Genomic DNA, 19545 nt, shown 5'->3' on the forward strand with positions numbered 1-19545 from the left:
ATTTCTTTTAATCCGAACAGACATTCTTATTTATTTCCTTTTCTTTAGCACATACACTGCCGGCCAATCGGGTGGGCACAAACCTGTTCTGAGGCGAAAGTCTTCTGGGGTTTGTGCTTTTAAGTCCGCAATCAAGTACCCGTAGGGTTTTTTGGTGGCATCTTTAAATGCCTCCAAAAAGAACTTGGTCTGGTTAGGGTATATTTGACGAGCCAAGACGGTGACCTGTAGTTTATCTCTGGGGTTTTTAAAAAGAATTATATAATTGGCATTTAAATTAATAGTGTGGCTTTTTTTACCTTGAAAAAATAGATTTTGAACTAAATAAATAATACTTAAATTCCTATGATGAGTGTACTTTGTGAAAGCTTTTTCCACTTCACTGTTGTCACCGGCCTGCTCCATCAGGTCATCAAGGATCACTAGATTAGTTTGACCGGGCGGGAACAAGTCATCGTCACACAACGAGGCGGGGAGACCTTGCACAAATTTCAGATTATTTTTTTTCGAAGCCAAATCATCGTAGAGAGGTTGCCAGCAAGAGTAACACCACACTATGTTGTCAAGAGCTTGGGACACGGTTGCGTCCACATCTTCTATGATGTTCTTTATAAGATAGCTCTTCCCCGAATTGGAGGGACCGGCTATAATACAGGAGAAAGGGTGTTGAAGTCTGTTATCAAAACCACCGCTAATATCCATAAGGCAGAGTGGTATAATCAGTCTTCAACACTCTTTTATTGTACACCACCCTGAATCGTTTGTTTAGTGATCTATTTTCCAACGTGTACCCCTTTTTATTGCGATAGATCTGATTTCCGGCTGTAATAATCTCACGAGGAGGCGCGTCTTTCTCGGTTACAAAACTTTCTACCAGGGTCGTCAGAGACTTGATGTTAATGAGCTTGTTGTTACAATGGTTCAGAGTGAAACCCTTAACTTTCATACAGGTCTTACCCGCAGCCGTTCTGTATGCGTAAGTCTTAGGACCCCCTGAAACAAACTCCACTATGTGGTCCTGAGGATCTAGTTCGCTCGTTAACTCCCCAAGGTAGTCCCCGAGGGGAGGGACCCAATCCCCTGGCCTGGTGACAAAGATTACAGAGTCAGTATCATGATAGAGCGTGCGTTCCTGCAACTGATCCATTAAGTTGTACAGTTCAAGCCGGGCGTAAGCCGTGGTAAAAAACGCTATGAAAACATTAACGTTCCCCTGTTTGGTGGGGAAATCTTTAGGGGCCCTCCACTGGACCTGTGCCACGTGGTCATTTAAGAATTGAAAGTGTGATACTGCATGTTGTTTGGAAAACATAAATTCTATAAACTGTTCAGGGGTTTTAATCAAGGTTGTGTTTAGACGGTAATTTCTTTCCCCAAACTTACCCCACAGACTGTTTAAAATCAGTTTGGACATTTGTCTCTTGGCGGGGTTGACAGTTATGTTCCCCGGCTCTAGACGGATCCCTTCCTTTTCAAAATATTGCTGAACGTATCGCTCTTTGGCCGCGGAGTCAACACACCATGAGGGATAGCCCGATGCCTCCTGTTTCCCTTTCAGATGGGTCATAATGTAATCAGCAAAAAGAGTATCAGATTTTTCAGAAAAATGCCAAACCTCATTCACCTTACCGACTCTGTAACCTTTCTCCACCGCCTTGTCAAGCTCAATGCTACACCAGACACCCGTCAGCGCTCTCTCTTCATCACTGTGCAGACAAGAGGTAGTTTGATTTTCAGTTTCCACACACGTTCTACACAGAGGGAACATCAATTTTCCCGAACACCTGTAAGGCAACACGGGTAAGAACAGCTCGCGAGGAGGGTACATGGTGACTTTGATCAAACCAAAGTAATGTCCGATTTCGAGAAAGTCACGATAAACAATGGTTGGACGCCCCACCGGGTACATTTTGGTCTTGTTGACATAAGGGTACAGACTGGTGAAATCATAGTAATCTACTCTCTCACCCTCCTTTACCTCATAATGTAAACAGAGGGCGTTGGTACGACCCCCAAATAACGCATCCCGGGGCTCTAGACGTTCAGGAAAGTCCAAGGTTTCCATAAACCGTTGTACCCCCGCTTCCTGTTCCTTCAGGGTCGTCCACTCGTGTTTCCAAATCACCAGCACGTTCAAACCATAGGTGTTTTTTAAAGTTTCAATTCGTTCCTGGAAATCATAGTACATATCACCGCAGAGTTTTTGTGTTACGGGGTTAAAGGTGTTTGGGTCGAAGCACTGAGGACAGCCATGGTAAATACAACCTGCAAACTCATAAGCGGTATGCCGCCCGGACACGTCGCTAAAACCGTCTAAGTCATAAGGCCCCATTTTGACTTCCCCTTGATTTAAAGCATGTCTGATGAAGATGTTATCCCGGGCACTCAGGTATTCCAGCCACTGTATGGAGACAGTCGAAAAGTTCTTTTGTCTAGCACGATAGTTGTCAGAAGTGGTGACCGCTATAGTGTTTTTCTGCAAGAAATTGGACCGATACATTTTCATGCAGAGAGACGCTATGGTCACACTTTGCAAAGGGTCGAGACCTGATGTGTTGATAACCTCGGCGCGGAAACGCACACAGGCTTCTTTAAGGATCACCACATCATTTTTACAATAAGCGGCCATCTCTTCTCGGAAATCAAAAACACCTCCCTTAACCGTATTGTACCATTTAAAGAATTCCTCCCTCTCATGAGACATCATAGTATCAACCCCATAATAAGAGGCGGGCGGGTAGGACCCTCGATAATTTTGAGTGTCCTTAGTATTAAAAAAATGGCAGAACCAACCTTTCTTCTGAGCCTCAAAACCCAGAGCCTTAGGCAAAGCGCTCAATTTCATGGGGAGGAAATTTAACGAGTCTATGTAACGTTAGTTGAAAGCTTCGTCGGTGAAACACATGATCTTGCTACCCTGAGCTATTATTTTTGGGGTCACCCCATTTTCCACCAGATACTTCATCAAAATGTAAGAATCATAACCCTTAGCATTGTGGGCAATAAATGTGTAATTGAGGTATTTTGGACCGCGATACCGCGTAAAGAAATCCCTGACACAACTCTCACCGCTAGCTGACCACTCACGATCCAACATGTCAATACAGTGTATATAATTAGCAACGTGGACCCCGTTTTCTTGCCGGCATTCAAAAGCAAAAAAGACATACCGGTTGTGCGGCGGCTCCTTTTTAACCGGCTGAATAAAGCACTGGTGTTCGGACCCCGGGGTTAAATCAGCATTACAGATCCTGCATCTCGGCTCCAGACATTTGTGTGGTTTAACCTCATGAAAACGGTACTGGAGGCAACACTGCGGGCAATATTTAGTTTGATCACAATAACTCCGTTTTTTAACCCCCTCAGCAGCGGCCCTCTGTACCTTATGCTCGGAAAAACAGAACGCTGAGAGACACATCCTTAAGCAATCTTTACATCGGATGGTAGGGGCCAAACCCTTACGACATTGCGGATTGAAACAGACGTTACAGTAACCGTCACAGCGGTGCTTAAGCTTATCATTGAAGGCCTTATAACACCAATGACAAACATACGAACAACCCAAAAAAGCCGTCAAACTCTTTATTCCAAAGTAATGACTATCACTTAGGAAGAGAAACAGTGTCTGTGTAAGGGTTTCAGGATGTATCTGAAATTTCACAAATACTTCCTTTACCTCACAACGGTACCACACAACAATTTTTAAAGACAACAACTCCTCAAACTTGGTGATGTCTGAAAAGGCAACCATCTGTTGAGAGTTTAAGCCGGCCCTCTGATGAAGCATTAAAGCCTCTTGCAGAGCTTGGGGTTCAGGCATGTCGGGGGTGAGTAGTTTTATTAAACTGTAAGCAAAACAGAGCTTATTGTCCCCACTGGAACTCACCACTAATTGCCTGAGCTTGGTCCTAATTATGTCGTTCTTCAAGCATTTCGACAGTCTTCTAAGCGCCCCACCCTCAGGGTTACGAACCACATTCATTACCAGAGACAGACTTTCATCAGCTATGATGGCTGCGTTACTTTGCAATAACGCTTCGATTTTAGCCAGACGTCTAAATTATCTCCACTCAGCATTACAGATAGGTTGCTAAACAAATCATCCCCTCTGAGTTCTAACTGTACAACATCTCGAGGTCTGACCCTTTCAGCAACCTGTTCAAGCATTTTCTGCAAGGCCTCGTGTATGTTGACAAATATTTCTGCATAATTGTCACAATTTAAAAGTTCTGCAAAATTAAAACGCTGAATCATTTCAAAATTGTTATAGGCCGGTCTATCTATAATCACGGGATCACTGGTACTCTTGGACACATCATCATTTTGAACAAAGCCTTCACCCCCTACATTCTCACAGAGCATGTCCTCCACAGCCTTATCAGTCTCAGAACCCTCCACATTCCGAACACCCCCACTGCTGACATCTACAAAACCCCCTTTTTGAGGAGGCTCATTTAAAGCCTGTAAAAGTCCTTCAAAGATATCCAACCGGTTAATGTCAAGACCCTCCTCTATAGTGATGGCTGCTTCTGCCGCCATCCTGTGTTCTAATTGTCTCAAATCATTTATAATAGGGGCAGAATTTGGTCGGGGTAGCTCCTCCAAAGCCTCCACCATTTCAAACAAATCGGGGTGAACTAGGGGGTGAACCTCTATAAGCGCTACCGGTGGGAGGTGGTTATTTAGATCATTGACCATCTGTAACAGGTCGGGGTTCACCGGTAAGTCTGTTAATTCACATTCTATCAGTGGTAATTGGGGGTTATTTAAATCATTTATCATTTGTAATAGTTCCAGGTTCATTGGGACATCAGAGGAGTTCACAACAGGGCCGGGGATGTTCTCTCGGGAAGGTCTTTTTGGGGCCCTAGCTTGTTCATAATCCTTTAGTTTGTGAGTTCTTTTACCAAGTCAGGACATTTTTTAATTTATTTTTTATTTTTCCAACAACCCACAATAGTAAGGCGTTTTGTGTCTATTAAAACATTAAATACGGTACAATTCGTTAGTAAGGGTATTAATAAGGGTGTTTTGGCTCTCTATCACCAGGTTTTGCCCCACTAACACAAGTCTTTGATTTTGTAACAAAGTATGTAGCAACTCATGCCGACCTTCAGGAAGTAGCTCCGGGGGCTGGTGGCCTGGCTCAGCTTCAAAGGATGGTCGCTCCGGTAAATCTCGGTCGAAGGAGGCAGGGAGCGAGCGTATACTCATGGACGGAGACCAAGAAGGCCTTTGCGGTGACACCCTGGCCAAGCGCGGGGTACTGTTCCGCGTTTCTGTAGCCAAGAAATGGGTCTGGGGGAACGATGTTGAAACCAGGCCGTCGTTGGGTGGTGTGTCAGCCCTGACTGACGGCGACCCATGAGGTTGTTGGATGCCTGTATTTGTTCCGCCCGACAATGCGGCGGGCTGAATCTGGGGTGTTGAATTACCCCCAGAAGGCTGTGGCCTGAGTAGATGTTGGGGGGTCTCCAAGACCACCGTGGGGGATCCTCTCGGTGATCTCACCGGGGAAGATGTTTGATCCCACTTAGACGGGGTAATTGTTCTCAATAGCTCATCCACAGAATGACTATCCCAAGAGTCTTGGGAAGAATAAAAATATACATTACATTTACATCTTTAAACGGCGACAGAAATCAAACTTAAAACAACATGTCCAGGACATTCAAAACCTTTAGCTTTTTTAGACCTTTGAAAATAGCCTTAGACATTCACTACAACGCAATATTATTTACAGACAATATATTTATTAGGACTTGATAATAAATGTAAAACAGAGAAGCCGCTGTAAATAAACTGTTTCTTAAATGTTTCTTTAAAAACTGTAATATTGTTAATAAAACACACACACACACAACAACATTTCATTTTTAAACGAACCTTCCAAGTGTAAACGATTCCTGATCCCGGGACTTCCTGTTTCACAAACGTTTTCACGATCTGTTTAAATATTAAATACAATGAACACCTTCAAGCCTTTTCCTACAACCACTTTAAAACAGAAGTATAATAGCGGGAGATAAGCCAAACAACTTACTAAACCCTTTCGGACGGCTTTACTTCCTAACCAGACGGTACGGCAATCGGTCATTTCTAAACACGTTCCCCAGAAACAAGCCTAGACCTGTCCGGACTTCTAAAGATCTTTCCCAGAACCCCCCGCCCTACAGGAAACGGTCACCCATCGCTTAAATATTAGCCCTCAACGGGCAAACAAAGCCCTTTTAAAAACATTAAAGTTTGAAAGATCTTACTTACCTCCACAGAATAATCGTTTCTTATTTTTTTCGGCTGGTTTAGCTTTTTGCACCGCTGTGAAGGTAAGAGACATGTTTAACCTTTAACCACACCGCTTTATAAAAAGCTTTAACCTCTTACAGGCTGCAGACATATACTCACAGCTATCAGATACCGGGGCTGACGGCCTTTCAGATTCTTGAAAGGTTACGGTTCTCGAAGGTAAAACGAAACAAGCCCTCGATGTGGAAGGCCTTTCGTTGTCTCGAACCACGTTTCTTAATACTGTTAGACAGGATAATTTTTTAAAATTAACAAAACTGGACTCAAACATCTTACAGAAACGTTATACAAACAAACAGGGATTTAGTTCTTACCCGGTCGGCAGACAGTCTGTCTAGGGACAACCACTTCTCTTGGTCGATCCTCGGAGACATTAATCACAGGCCTTTCGATAGTTTCTGTGTAATTAAAGAGACCGGCATTAATATATATTAAAACGTTTTCATAACTCTAATGAGCCGCTTCAAAACCACACACACCCATACATAAGAACCCATGAGCGCAAACACAAAAATCTTACCGTCGTTGTTCCAGATGATCTCCTCAGCGTTGGGAATTAACTCCTGTTGACTGGCTGAAAAATAATTTTACAGAACTTAAAACAGATGTTATAGCCTTATTTACAATACATGCACACAACACGCTCTGAGTCAATGAAAATAATCTGAAGACTTGCCTAAAAACTCATTTAAATCGAAGTCGCTGATGTTGTTTCCGGACATTGTTGATCTTTAGTCTTAAATCGAAAGGTCAGTAAGAGTCTGTCGAGCTGAAGACCAGACCTTCATACTTATACTGATGGCCACATGCCGGATCTGCGTGTAAGGCATTGTTCTGGTCTGGCCTTTGTGCATCAAGACCTATAGTCAACAAACCACTAAGAATATTTCAGGCCTTTATAAGCGCTAAAAAACAACCTGAGCCAAGAAAATAACTATAAAGATCTAAAATAACTAGCGCTTTTACAGTGATTTTTTTTTTTTTTTTAATAGCGATGCTTTGTTTGGTATTAAACAAGTCACAAACTACTCAGAACAGCGTTTATCCCCGCAAAAGAGATATTTGGGTTTATTTTACAAAGCTTATAAATTATATAGGTTAAAAGTATTCTGAATGTTTTGATACCACATGCCATACGTACTGTTGTCTGAGCCCACCCCCGCCACCCATGGTGTGAGTGATTTAGCCTTGAGTGTTGTGATCTATTTAGCATTGAGTGATCAGTTGTTTTTATTTTTTAAACGATTCCTTATCATCAGGGATTGAGACTGCTAAAATACCTTAAAAGCATATCCTTATCTTAAGTCTAACTCTTATGAGCTTTAAGACCCTAGAATGTATTTAAGTAAAACGACTGAACACATTATGTGAGAGATAAAATATAACCACAGCTTTTTATTTTTTTTTTTACAAAAACAATTAACCTATACACACAAACACCCACACACACACCCTCTTTTTTAATTTTATTTTTAATTAAATTTGAGGGGAGAGACAGAGCCAGATACAGTGTGGATAACATAAGTACCCTATGCAAAACAGGCATTGTTAGGACCTGGGATCATAACAGACAACAGAACTTGTTGATCTTATAAAATGATTGGGCGAGAGAGAGAGAGAGACAGACAGAGACAGTGTGAATATGATAAACGCACTATTCAAAACTGGCATTGTTAAGACCTGGGACCATTACAGACAACAGAACTTGTTGATCTTATAACGGTTTAGATTTACTAAACCATTACATGTATATTTAAAAAAGACCCCCAAACACTACAGGAAGAGCCGACCCATTCACACTCTACAGTTGACCAACAAGAACAACAAGAACAACAGGTTATGGGCGGCCTTGTTGTTCAGGGTTTTATGGGTGTACACTTTCTGACGGATATGACGTAGGAATAATTAAGGAAATAACTCTACCTAAAATCACGCCCCCCAATTATGACGTAGGAATATTAATAAGCTTAGGGCATACGTCATAACAAAATAGGCCGCGCCCATAAAACCCTACTATCTACTCATAAGAGTAACAGCAATGTCGCCGATCCTGCTACGGTCGTATTGTAACAGCAACAACATGTATCGATTTTAAAACTGTCAGTTCCAGCGCCTCGCAAAGCTACCCTTCTGTGATCGTTTGTTCTCAAGGTCAGGATTTCTTGACACTCCGAGGAAGAGAAAACGATGGCCGGCCGCGTTACAGGGACAGATAACAAAGCACTAGCACGCATGCACCGCGGGTTGTTTCCGCCCGGTTTCGAACCAGGGACCTTTCGCGTGTGAGGCGAACGTGATAGCCACTACACTACGGAAAACGACCTGTCGTGGTGTTTCGAATGGCTCCCATCGAAGCCGGCTGGTAAAACGCGCACAGGCGTTTCCCGTGGGCCAGCCTGTGAGATAAAGGTTTCTATTTTCACTGACCTATTTTGCATTGCTCAAGGACACATCAGGACACTTTGGAAACTCTTTCAAAGGAAGAACGCCCTGAGCTATGACAAGACTTACACTTACCCCAACAAGGTGATGCTCACTGGCTTGTTCAAACAGCTGCTGCTCGTCTTGTGCCACCATCAGACAATCACAGAGCTATTGTGCCTTCTACACCTTACGGTAGCTTTACTTTAACAATAATAATGACGGCGACCTCGACGACAAAAAGAAAAACAAGAACAACAACAACAACAACAAGAACAATAACATCATCATCAGATTTTTATTAAAAGTGGCTACACCAGCGTTTACAATTTCAACCTGTCGACGGACGGACGCTCTGAGTGCACCGATTTCGGGATACTTCGGAAACTCTTTCAAAGGCAGGACGCCCTGCGATCAGACAGTGCGTGCACTTAGCCCAACAAGGTGATGCTGAATGGCTTGTTCAAACGGCTGGTGGTCTTCCTTCACCACCAGACTATCAGAGCTATTGTGCCTTCTACACCTTACGGTAGCAACAAATCTAACTACTGCTTTACTTTAACAATAATAATGACGGCGACCACGACGACAACAAGAACAACAAGAACAACAACAAGAACAACAACATCATCATCATCATCATCATCAGATTTTAATTAAAAGTGGCTACACCAGCGTTTACAATTTCATCCTGTCGACGGACGGACGCTCTGAGTGCACCGATTTCGGGATACTTCGGAAACTCTTTCAAAGGCAGGACGCCCTGCGATCAGACAGTGCCTGCACTTAGCCCAACAAGGTGATGCTGAATGGCTTGTTCAAACGGCTGGTGGTCTTCCGTCACCACCAGACTATCAGAGCTATTTTGCGCCTTCAACTACATAAGAGTAACAGCAATGTCGCCGATCCTGCTACGGTCGTATTGTAACAGCAACAACATGTATCGATTTTAAAAGTGTCAGTTCCAGCGCCTCGCAAAGCTACCCTTCTTACATCGTTTGTTCTCAAGGTCAGGATTTCTTGCCACTCCGAGGAAGAGAAAACGACAGCCACCCTTGGGGCAGAGAGATGGGGGACGGGTAACACGGCACTGGCACACGTGCACCGCGGGTTGTTTCCACCCGGTTTCGAACCGGGGACCTTTCGCGTGTGAGGCAAACGTGATAGCCACTACACTACGGAAACCAACCCGTCCTGGTATTTCGAATAACTCCTATCGAAGCCGGCTGGTAAAACGCACACAGGCGTTTCCCGTGGGCCAGCCTGTGAGATAAAGGTTTCTATTTTCACTGACCTATATTGCATTGCTCAAGGGCACATCAGGACACTTTGGAAACTCTTTCAAAGGAAGAACGCCCTGAGCAATGACAAGACTTACACTTACCCCAACAAGGTGATGCTCAATGGCTTGTTCAAACAGCTGCTGCTCGTCTTGTGCCACCATCAGACAATCACAGATCTATTGTGCCTTCTGCACCTTACGGTAGCAACAAATCTAACTACTGCTTTACTTTAACAATAATAATGACGGCGACCACGATGACAACAAGAACAACAACAACAACAACAACAACAACAACATCATCATCATCATCATCAGATTTTAATTAAAAGTGGCTACACCAGCGTTTACAATTTCAACCTGTCGACGGACGGAGGCTCTGAGAGCACCGATTTCGGGCACTCCAATGAAGAAAAGCTACCCACCGCCTCCGGGGAACCACGAGGGCAAACAGGATGAAACGGACCAGCCCACAGCAGGCTGTTTCCGCCCGGTTTCGAACCGGGGACCTTTCGCGTGTTAGGCGAACGTGATAACCGCTACACTACGGAAACTGACACCGCAACGTCTTGCTTCAAACGGTTACCGTTGAAGCCTGCTCGTAAAACGGGCTCACGCATTTCAGGTCGGCTAGACTGTGAGATGGCGTGTGAAGTGCCGCGAAAGGATGCCATTTTCACAGACCTGTTTGGCATTGCTAAAGGGCACATCAGGACACTTTGGAAACTCTTTCAAAGGCAGGTCGCCCTGCGCTTTAAAAGGGATCCCAGCTGTGTTGGAGTGGAGCTTTTTGCTTTGGGAGAGAAGGAGGGTACGTTGGAACCTTTTGAGACGGTAATTGAATACTCTTATGAGGACTGGTTGAAGGTGATGGCCTGGAGAGATCTGGGGCTTGTGGATAAGACTCTAGAAGGCTTGCAAGAGGGTCCAAGAGAATGCGAAATGGAGTCTCCGACTCAGGGTTTTGAAAGGTGTGAATGGGAAAGCTTGCAGAACTACGGTAGAGTGGTGAAGAGTCTATCTCAAACTACAGATCGTAAGGTTTTGTTTAGCAGTACCCTGATTACAAACCCTATTGAAGGGGGTGTGGAGGATCCAGAAAAACAGGTTACAGAAATTATGTTTGACGCCGTGGACTGGCCGTTCTTGAAAGAGGTCATAAACTGTATAAATGATGGTTTTGACATCTTGACCAAATGTTCGCAACTGGATTTGGTTAGAAGGAGAATATGCTGGATTATGGATTATATATCCCCCTTGAATGACGACGACGATGATAAAACCGACGACGTGTGGGGTTTTGGAGGGGGGTCTGACGGCTCAGGGGCTACTCTCTTCTAAGAGGGCGGTGTGTCGTGACGTAGTGAAGAGATAGGATAAAAGGCGCAACAATTCATTCATGGTTTAAAATTAAAGAGAATGTCTTACCCGAAAGCTGCGGACGTCGACAGGCTCTACAGGCCTCTTCAAACCCGGGATCACCCCTGGTTCTATTCCCCAGATTTTGTATACACTCTGGAACCCTCTGACTGCGGTTACCCTCCAAGACCTCAGACCCCGGTCCCTCAGGACGAAACAACATGCGGTGCGATGGATGTCCAAATGAGTCTCGGGGATCCCCAGCCTCTGGAGCTCATGGAGGGCCTCGATTTTGCCGAACTGTCTACCGTCTGTGCGTCTCAGGAGGGGGTCAGTCCAATGGATGTAGAAACACCCCACAAACCACCAGGCGACCCAATGAGCATCGGACTGTCCCAGGGGCGTGATGAAGACACAGGATTTATGCCCGGGGTATGTGACCAAGTAAGCAGAGTGGTTAAAAGCACCCTGGTGTATATTCTGAGTGCTCTCATCGACCGAGCTCTGAAAGAAGTCTGTCGGGGGTGTGAAGTGAATCACCCCAGTCAGTTGAGACACAGTTGTTTGTTTGAACCAGACCGTTACTATTTCCTGTTCTATTTCAACGTGTTTTACAGAAGACTGAACAAACCGTGGCTGAAACCGGCACTAATCAAGGCGCTGTCTTACTCCCACATACATGTCACTGCGGGACAAGTCCAGAAAATCATAGATGAGATTTTGCTGGAGCTGAAAAAGGAGCCGTTTATAATAGAGAAACTTGGGCAGCTGGTCAATGACCTGGATGAGCCGAGTAGAAAAACCGCTGGCAAGCTAAAAGCTTATTTCTTCCGTAAAGAAGTTAAAGCTGGGGGCAGCGACGAGGAATTCGACATCTACGCCACTGATTCAGACTCTGACCTGAACTAAGGGACTTTGAACATGGGGAATGTTCTGGACTGCTTCTGCAACTGGTTCTGTCATCAACACTCTGCAGCTAACCTGAGAGCGCTATTACACCATGTGCTTGACCGAAAAGTAGCCAACGCGAGCCTTTTCTCTACAGATTTAACCATCGATGAGGATCAACTTTCAAACCTGGAAAAGTGAATGGCTGCTGTAACAAAGACCGGGGGGTACGAACACTGGGATGAAGCGCTCAAGGGGGCCAAGAATGATATTAGGCCATTTCATCAACATCTGTAGGACCTTTTGCTGAGCATGTTTAATACACCTCTGTTTACTTTTAAAATAGGTCATATTGTTGTTTTATTTACATATGTAACTGAGGTGTGTGCCTACAAGATAAAGAAACAGGTATATTTGTTGATATAGATCAAGTAACCAATCATCTGATTTCTTTTTGTCTGGACCGTAGAAAAAATTGTTGTGTATGTTATACTTTTCTCAAATGTCTAAAAAGGGGTATCTGCTCTCCTGAAGTTGAATAAAAAACCTTGTATAAAAACTTTGCGCATAGTGTGGGTCTGTTTGGTTATTTGACAGAATGACTCGGCAAGCTCCCCAAATGCAGGAACTATACTACAACCCAGCCAAGATTGGGGGTTTGGCGGGTAAGAAGGGTTTTCAAAGAGGACTCGCTGAGGCCGGAGTGAAGGTTAATGATGTGGTTGTTTCAGAATGGTTACGGGAACAAGACGCCTATACCTTACATAAACCTCTCAGGATTAACTTTAAAAGAAACCGCGTATATGCAACTGACATAGACTCACAATGGCAAATGGATCTAGTCGATATGTCAAATTTATCAAAACATAACAATGGTCACAAATTGATGTTGATGTGTATCGATGTGTTATCAAAATATGCCTGGGCTCGCATTCTACATAAAAAAACAGGTCGGGCGGTGACAAGGGCCTTTGAGGATATATTGTCCCAGGGTCGATGTCCTAAAAAACTGCAGACTGATAAAGGAAAAGAGTTTCTCAACAGAGAATTTCAGAATCTACTGAAGAGACACAAAATACATCATTTCACCACCGGTAATGAGCTTAAGGCATTGGTAGTGGAGAGGTTTAACCGCACCATGAAGACCAAAATCTGGAGATATTTTACAGCGGTCAACACGTTCAAGTATTTTGATAAAGTTCAGGATTTTATCGATGCTTACAACCAAGGGTATCACACCAGTATTAAAATGAAGCCTATAGATGTTGATCAAAGTAATTCTTTTAAGGTCTATAAAGAATTATACGGACCATTTATTAAGAAGGGAAAAACTACTTATAAGTTCAACATCGGTGATGTGGTTCGCGTTTCAAAGCTAAGGAGTTCTTTTGCCAAAGGTTAGCCGAGTTACAAAAAATGATTGTGGGTAAAGACAGTGTATACAGAGTTGAAAAGATATTAGCTGAAAAAACCCAGAACCGGAAAAAATACGTGTTGGTGAAATGGCTTGGATGGCCTGAAAAGTTCAATAGTTGGGTCCCGGAACAACAGGTTTGCGATATTCAATCCTTATAACAACATGCCCGTGGGTGTGTTGGGGGCATTACTTTCGGTACTCAAGATGGAATCAGGAGGCTTCTACATGACTCTACCCAGTAACGCCTCTCTCGATATATACCCTAAAAATGAAATATCCAGTTACACGGTACAATTTGGAAAATCTATAGATCTAAGGGGGTCGTGGGAAGTGGGGTTGGCGGAAATACAGTATCCTTACACTTGGGCTGTTTTACAAGATAAGGATGCCACCTTCGCCATTTTTGATGATGTTAAAATCAATGGATATTCACGATACAAGGAGGTTATTATGACAATGTGGATAAAATATTAGATGAGATGCATAAACAGTTCTCAGAAGGCACCCCCAACATCAAGCTATATTACAACCCTATTAAAAACAGAGTGTACAAGGTGTCAAAACCAGGTATTAGCATTCAAACCAGCGGCCAACTGGGGCGTATATTTGGGTTCTATTCTGACACAGAGAGCAGGTTCTCAGAAGTGGTGGGGCGGCTTTTACACTCTTTATGTGTATACGGATATCATAACCCACCAGAGGGTCGGGGATAGTTATGTCCCCCTTTTGAGAAATGTACTTATTAAAGGTAAAAGCAATGACATGGTCACAATTACTTATGACAAACCACACTACGTACCAGTCTCAAAGACCCAATTTGACAACATCACGATCGAAGTAAAATCGGATCAGAATATCAACGTACCCTTCCGCTTCGGTAAAGTTAATGTCAAACTACATTTTCGACCCCTGAAACAGTGTGTACATTATTAAAATGGCTACCTCGAGGGGTTATGTAGATCCTAGCGCCTATGTGGATTATTACAAGATGCAAGATGGAACGGCTTGCCCGGTTTTGTAGGAGCCCCCACAATGTATGGCGCCGGTCTAGGAGGACTCTTTCGTGGTCTCTTTAGAATGGCCGTACCCCTGCTTAAGAGAGGCTTTGCTATAGCCAGACCCCACTTGAAATCAGCGGCTAAAAATATTGTTAGTGACGTGTTCACCAATGTTATGAACCGGGCAGCTAGCCATGAGCATCAGGAGGGTTCGGGTCTCATGGTAATGGCGAGGAGGGGGGGTAAAAGAAGAAACAGCATGTGTCCACCAGGGCGACGAAGATCCGTGGCTAACAAAAAACGAAGAATCTCTCATTCTCCAACATATCGTGGAAACACTCGGAGAAGGAAGCAGCACAAGAAAAAACCTGCAAAAAGAAAGTCTAAAAGAAAGAAAAATAGAGCCTCAGGATACATCTTTTAAACATGTCTTTTGTCCACAGTCTATCGGAAGAATGCGTCAAATCAGAACTGGATCTGTTTACAGTTCCATACACTCAAACGAGTATAGATAAGATCATATATGTAGAGATTCCCCCTCTATCTGCAATTTCAGACACGGCCCCTCTGGAGTTTTTTATGGCTGGCAATGGCGAGGATTATATTGATTTGAATAACACATTTATTTTAATGAACTGTAAAGTGACTGATGAGGATGGCGATGCAATCGAGAAGACGACCAACGCTGGGGTCATCAATTACCCGGTGGCCACCATGTTTTCACAGGTGGATGTGACCCTGGGAGATCGGCTCATTAGTCAAAGCAGCAATACTTACCCCTATAGAGCCATGATGGAGTGTATCCTTAATTATAGTGAGGAGACCCTGAGCAAACAGTTCAGCCCCGGCCTTTTCTTCAAAGACATCCCGGAAGCTATGGACGACAAGGATCCAGAGGGACTCAATAAGGGTTTGCAAAAAAGAACGGCCTCTTCAACAGAAGGGAGGACCTTTGAGCTAATGGGGCATATCCATGCAGACATATTTTTCCAAGAAAAACTCATGCTCAACGGGGTAGACATTAAAATTAAAATGATCCGTAGTAAAAGTGCTTTTTGTCTGATGACCCCTGATACTGAAAAATATAAACTGACCATATTATCGGCCTCGCTGTTTGTGAAAAAAGTGTCCGTCTCCCCGGCGGTTAAACTAGGACACGCGCAGGCGTTAATGACGGCAAACGCCAAGTACCCGATCGAAAGAGTCTATATGAAAGTCCACAGTATCCCCGCAGGGACACGGGTGATGAACCAGGAAAATCTGTTTCTAGGACAGCTCCCAAAACAGGTTATTATAGGTCTCGTGGATAATGATGCATTTACCGGGGTTTACAACAAGAACCCCTTTAACTTTAAACATTATAACGCGGAATTTATAGCGTTGTACGTCGATGGTGTGCAGGTTCCATCCAGACCTTTTCAACCTGACTTTGAAAACGGCAATGCGGTTCGTGAATATGACAGTCTAGTACTGGCTACGGGTCGCCATCTCAAGGATCAAACTCTGCTGATCGATCGCCGGGAATACTGCAGCGGTTACACCCTGTACGGTTTCAACCTGACCCCTGACGAAGAGTGTGGACAACATTTTTCACTGATGAAGACGGGCAATATGCGTTTGGAGATGCGTTTCAAGCAGCCTCTACCACGCACTGTAAATATGGTCGTGTATGCTGTGTTTGACAACATTATTGAGGTGAATCAGAGGAGAAACGTTCTGTATGATTATTATTAAAATGAACACCAGAGAGCTCAACCACATCATGAATGCCCTGGCCGGCTCACGGAAACTGTTTCAAGGAGTCTACGCCTGCGATCAGCTGCCTAAATTTAAGATCAAGAATTTACCTGCAATGTACATAATCAACACACACCCTAAAAATATGCCCGGAGAACATTGGCTGGCTATTTATCTAAGGGAGGACCACCGTGGTGAATTTTTTGATTCCTATGCAAACCCCCCGGATTTCAGACCTTTCCCTCGGAAGATAAATAACTTTCTGCTCAACAACTGTCAAGAAACCATTTACAGCGGTCGTCAAGTACAAAGTCTTCAGACCTTCACTTGTGGTCAACACTGTGTGTTTTTCTTATATCATAGATCTAAAGGAAGGTCATACCCCGATATTATGGCCTTGTACAGTGAGGATTTAGGCCAAAATGATAAAAAAGTGGCAGAGTTTGTCAGGACACTGTGGACCCCCCCTTATAACACAATGACTTACGACCCTAGCCAGCCATGTATACAGATGGGGTGTTCTTGTGAGGATTTTAAAAGATGTCATGCGTGTTAAGGTGAAAAAATAATGAAAACAGCCTTTGAATCATTAGTTTTGTTTTTATTCAACACAATTCTTATACAAAGCAGGGGTTATGGTATAAATAAATGTACAACATTTGAAAAAAAAAAAAAAAAAAAAAATTGTTTATCGGGTCATTGTTTACAGGGGAGACAAATAAAAACATGATATTAATAAGCTTCCCAACGATGGATAGATCCTGAGGATGGTCGCTCAGCACGGTCAGAGTAATGAGATATCGGAGTCAGATCAGGCTCCACCTCTTTACACAGACGGATTTTTTGTAGCGTTTCCTGGTTAGGAACTGTTGATTGGGGCATGTTCAGACAGGCCATCGCCTGTAGGTAAGCATTCCAGCCTACAGGTCGGCGACTATCGGGTACCTTATTAGTGCTAGTGACACTCTTCAACAAATCAAACATGTGTGAACCTTTGATCAGTTGTCCTTTAAAAACAAATTCACCCTGTTCATTCCAAGCAGTTACCCGCGGTTTCTGAACCATTTTGTGCAGGATATATTGTGCATGTCTTTTGCTTCTGGCCGGCATGTTTCTCAAAACATCCGTTACAACATCTCCCTCTGAACTCTCAACAGGTTCGGTCACCGCAACATCTTTATCAACCGTACCCCCCGCATCAGCCCCAGAACCATTTTCTTGACAGGCCATGGTTTAAGTTAAAATGTATTGATCTTTTTCACCCTGTCTAACCAGACGGAGGTAGCGCTGTAACGTGTTGGTATACAACTGGGCTTTGGAATACTGATTTAAATCGGCCCTGGCCTGTATAGCTTTCATTTCAGAGTCCAAGTTGTTTTCGGCCGTTTGTCTAATGGGCTCTGGCCCGACAACATTTTTTCTCAGTTTCTCAAGCTGCTCCTGAGGGATCAAAAACATTTTCTGAGCATACTCCATTATTAACCCACTCTGGAAGCTAGAAGACTGGTTAGGAAAGGCACGGCTATGCTCAACAGCGGTCCTATAAAACCCCCGGTTTGATTAATCTTCTTTCTTTTTCTTTTAATAGAATACTTCTTATTAGCGATGATCTTGATAACCGCTTTTTGTTTTTTGAGTTTAGAATGTTGAGAAGGGGTTAGGGGTATATTACCGCGTAAGATGTTAAAAGCTATTTCACACAGGGTCTCGATCAAATCCGAGGGGGCCCCTGCCAGCACAGCTTTCCTATGGCGCGGGCTCCCCTCAAATAACATTTGCAAAAGTGGCAGATTTCTTTTAATCCGAACAGACATTCTTATTTATTTCCTTTTCTTTAGCACATACACTGCCGGCCAATCGGGCGGGCACAAACCTGTTCTGAGGCGAAAGTCTTCTGGGGTTTGTGCTTTTAAGTCCGCAATCAAGTACCCGTAGGGTTTTTTGGTGGCATCTTTAAATGCCTCCAAAAAGAACTTGGTCTGGTTAGGGTATATTTGACGAGCCAAGACGGTGACCTGTAGTTTATCTCTGGGGTTTTTAAAAAGAATTATATAATTGGCATTTAAATTAATAGTGTGGCTTTTTTTACCTTGAAAAAATAGATTTTGAACTAAATAAATAATACTTAAATTCCTATGATGAGTGTACTTTGTGAAAGCTTTTTCCACTTCACTGTTGTCACCGGCCTGCTCCATCAGGTCATCAAGGATCACTAGATTAGTTTGACCGGGCGGGAACAAGTCATCGTCACACAACGAGGCGGGGAGACCTTGCACAAATTTCAGATTATTTTTTTTCGAAGCCAAATCATCGTAGAGAGGTTGCCAGCAAGAGTAACACCACACTATGTTGTCAAGAGCTTGGGACACGGTTGCGTCCACATCTTCTATGATGTTCTTTATAAGATAGCTCTTCCCCGAATTGGAGGGACCGGCTATAATACAGGAGAAAGGGTGTTGAAGTCTGTTATCAAAACCACCGCTAATATCCATAAGGCAGAGTGGTATAATCAGTCTTCAACACTCTTTTATTGTACACCACCCTGAATCGTTTGTTTAGTGATCTATTTTCCAACGTGTACCCCTTTTTATTGCGATAGATCTGATTTCCGGCTGTAATAATCTCACGAGGAGGCGCGTCTTTCTCGGTTACAAAACTTTCTACCAGGGTCGTCAGAGACTTGATGTTAATGAGCTTGTTGTTACAATGGTTCAGAGTGAAACCCTTAACTTTCATACAGGTCTTACCCGCAGCCGTTCTGTATGCGTAAGTCTTAGGACCCCCTGAAACAAACTCCACTATGTGGTCCTGAGGATCTAGTTCGCTCGTTAACTCCCCAAGGTAGTCCCCGAGGGGAGGGACCCAATCCCCTGGCCTGGTGACAAAGATTACAGAGTCAGTATCATGATAGAGCGTGCGTTCCTGCAACTGATCCATTAAGTTGTACAGTTCAAGCCGGGCGTAAGCCGTGGTAAAAAACGCTATGAAAACATTAACGTTCCCCTGTTTGGTGGGGAAATCTTTAGGGGCCCTCCACTGGACCTGTGCCACGTGGTCATTTAAGAATTGAAAGTGTGATACTGCATGTTGTTTGGAAAACATAAATTCTATAAACTGTTCAGGGGTTTTAATCAAGG

At 43.7% G+C, this 19545-nt stretch overlaps 3 non-coding genes across 3 annotated transcripts; all 3 read right to left on the reverse strand.

Moving 5' to 3' along the window:
- Window positions 1–8551: 8551 nt before the first annotated feature.
- On the reverse strand, window positions 8552–8625 carry trnav-cac (transfer RNA valine (anticodon CAC)). The gene has a single exon. It is a non-coding gene; the product is annotated as a tRNA-Val (tRNA).
- Window positions 8626–9839: 1214 nt separating this feature from the next.
- Window positions 9840–9912, reverse strand: trnav-cac (transfer RNA valine (anticodon CAC)). The gene has a single exon. It is a non-coding gene; the product is annotated as a tRNA-Val (tRNA).
- A 578-nt stretch (window positions 9913–10490) lies between these two features.
- trnav-aac (transfer RNA valine (anticodon AAC)) lies at window positions 10491–10563 on the reverse strand. Its single transcript has one exon. It is a non-coding gene; the product is annotated as a tRNA-Val (tRNA).
- Between the last annotated feature and the right edge of the window lie 8982 nt (window positions 10564–19545).

The sequence above is a fragment of the Amia ocellicauda genome (assembly GCF_036373705.1).
Source record: "Amia ocellicauda isolate fAmiCal2 chromosome 11 unlocalized genomic scaffold, fAmiCal2.hap1 SUPER_11_unloc_3, whole genome shotgun sequence".
Classification (NCBI taxonomy): domain Eukaryota; kingdom Metazoa; phylum Chordata; class Actinopteri; order Amiiformes; family Amiidae; genus Amia; species Amia ocellicauda.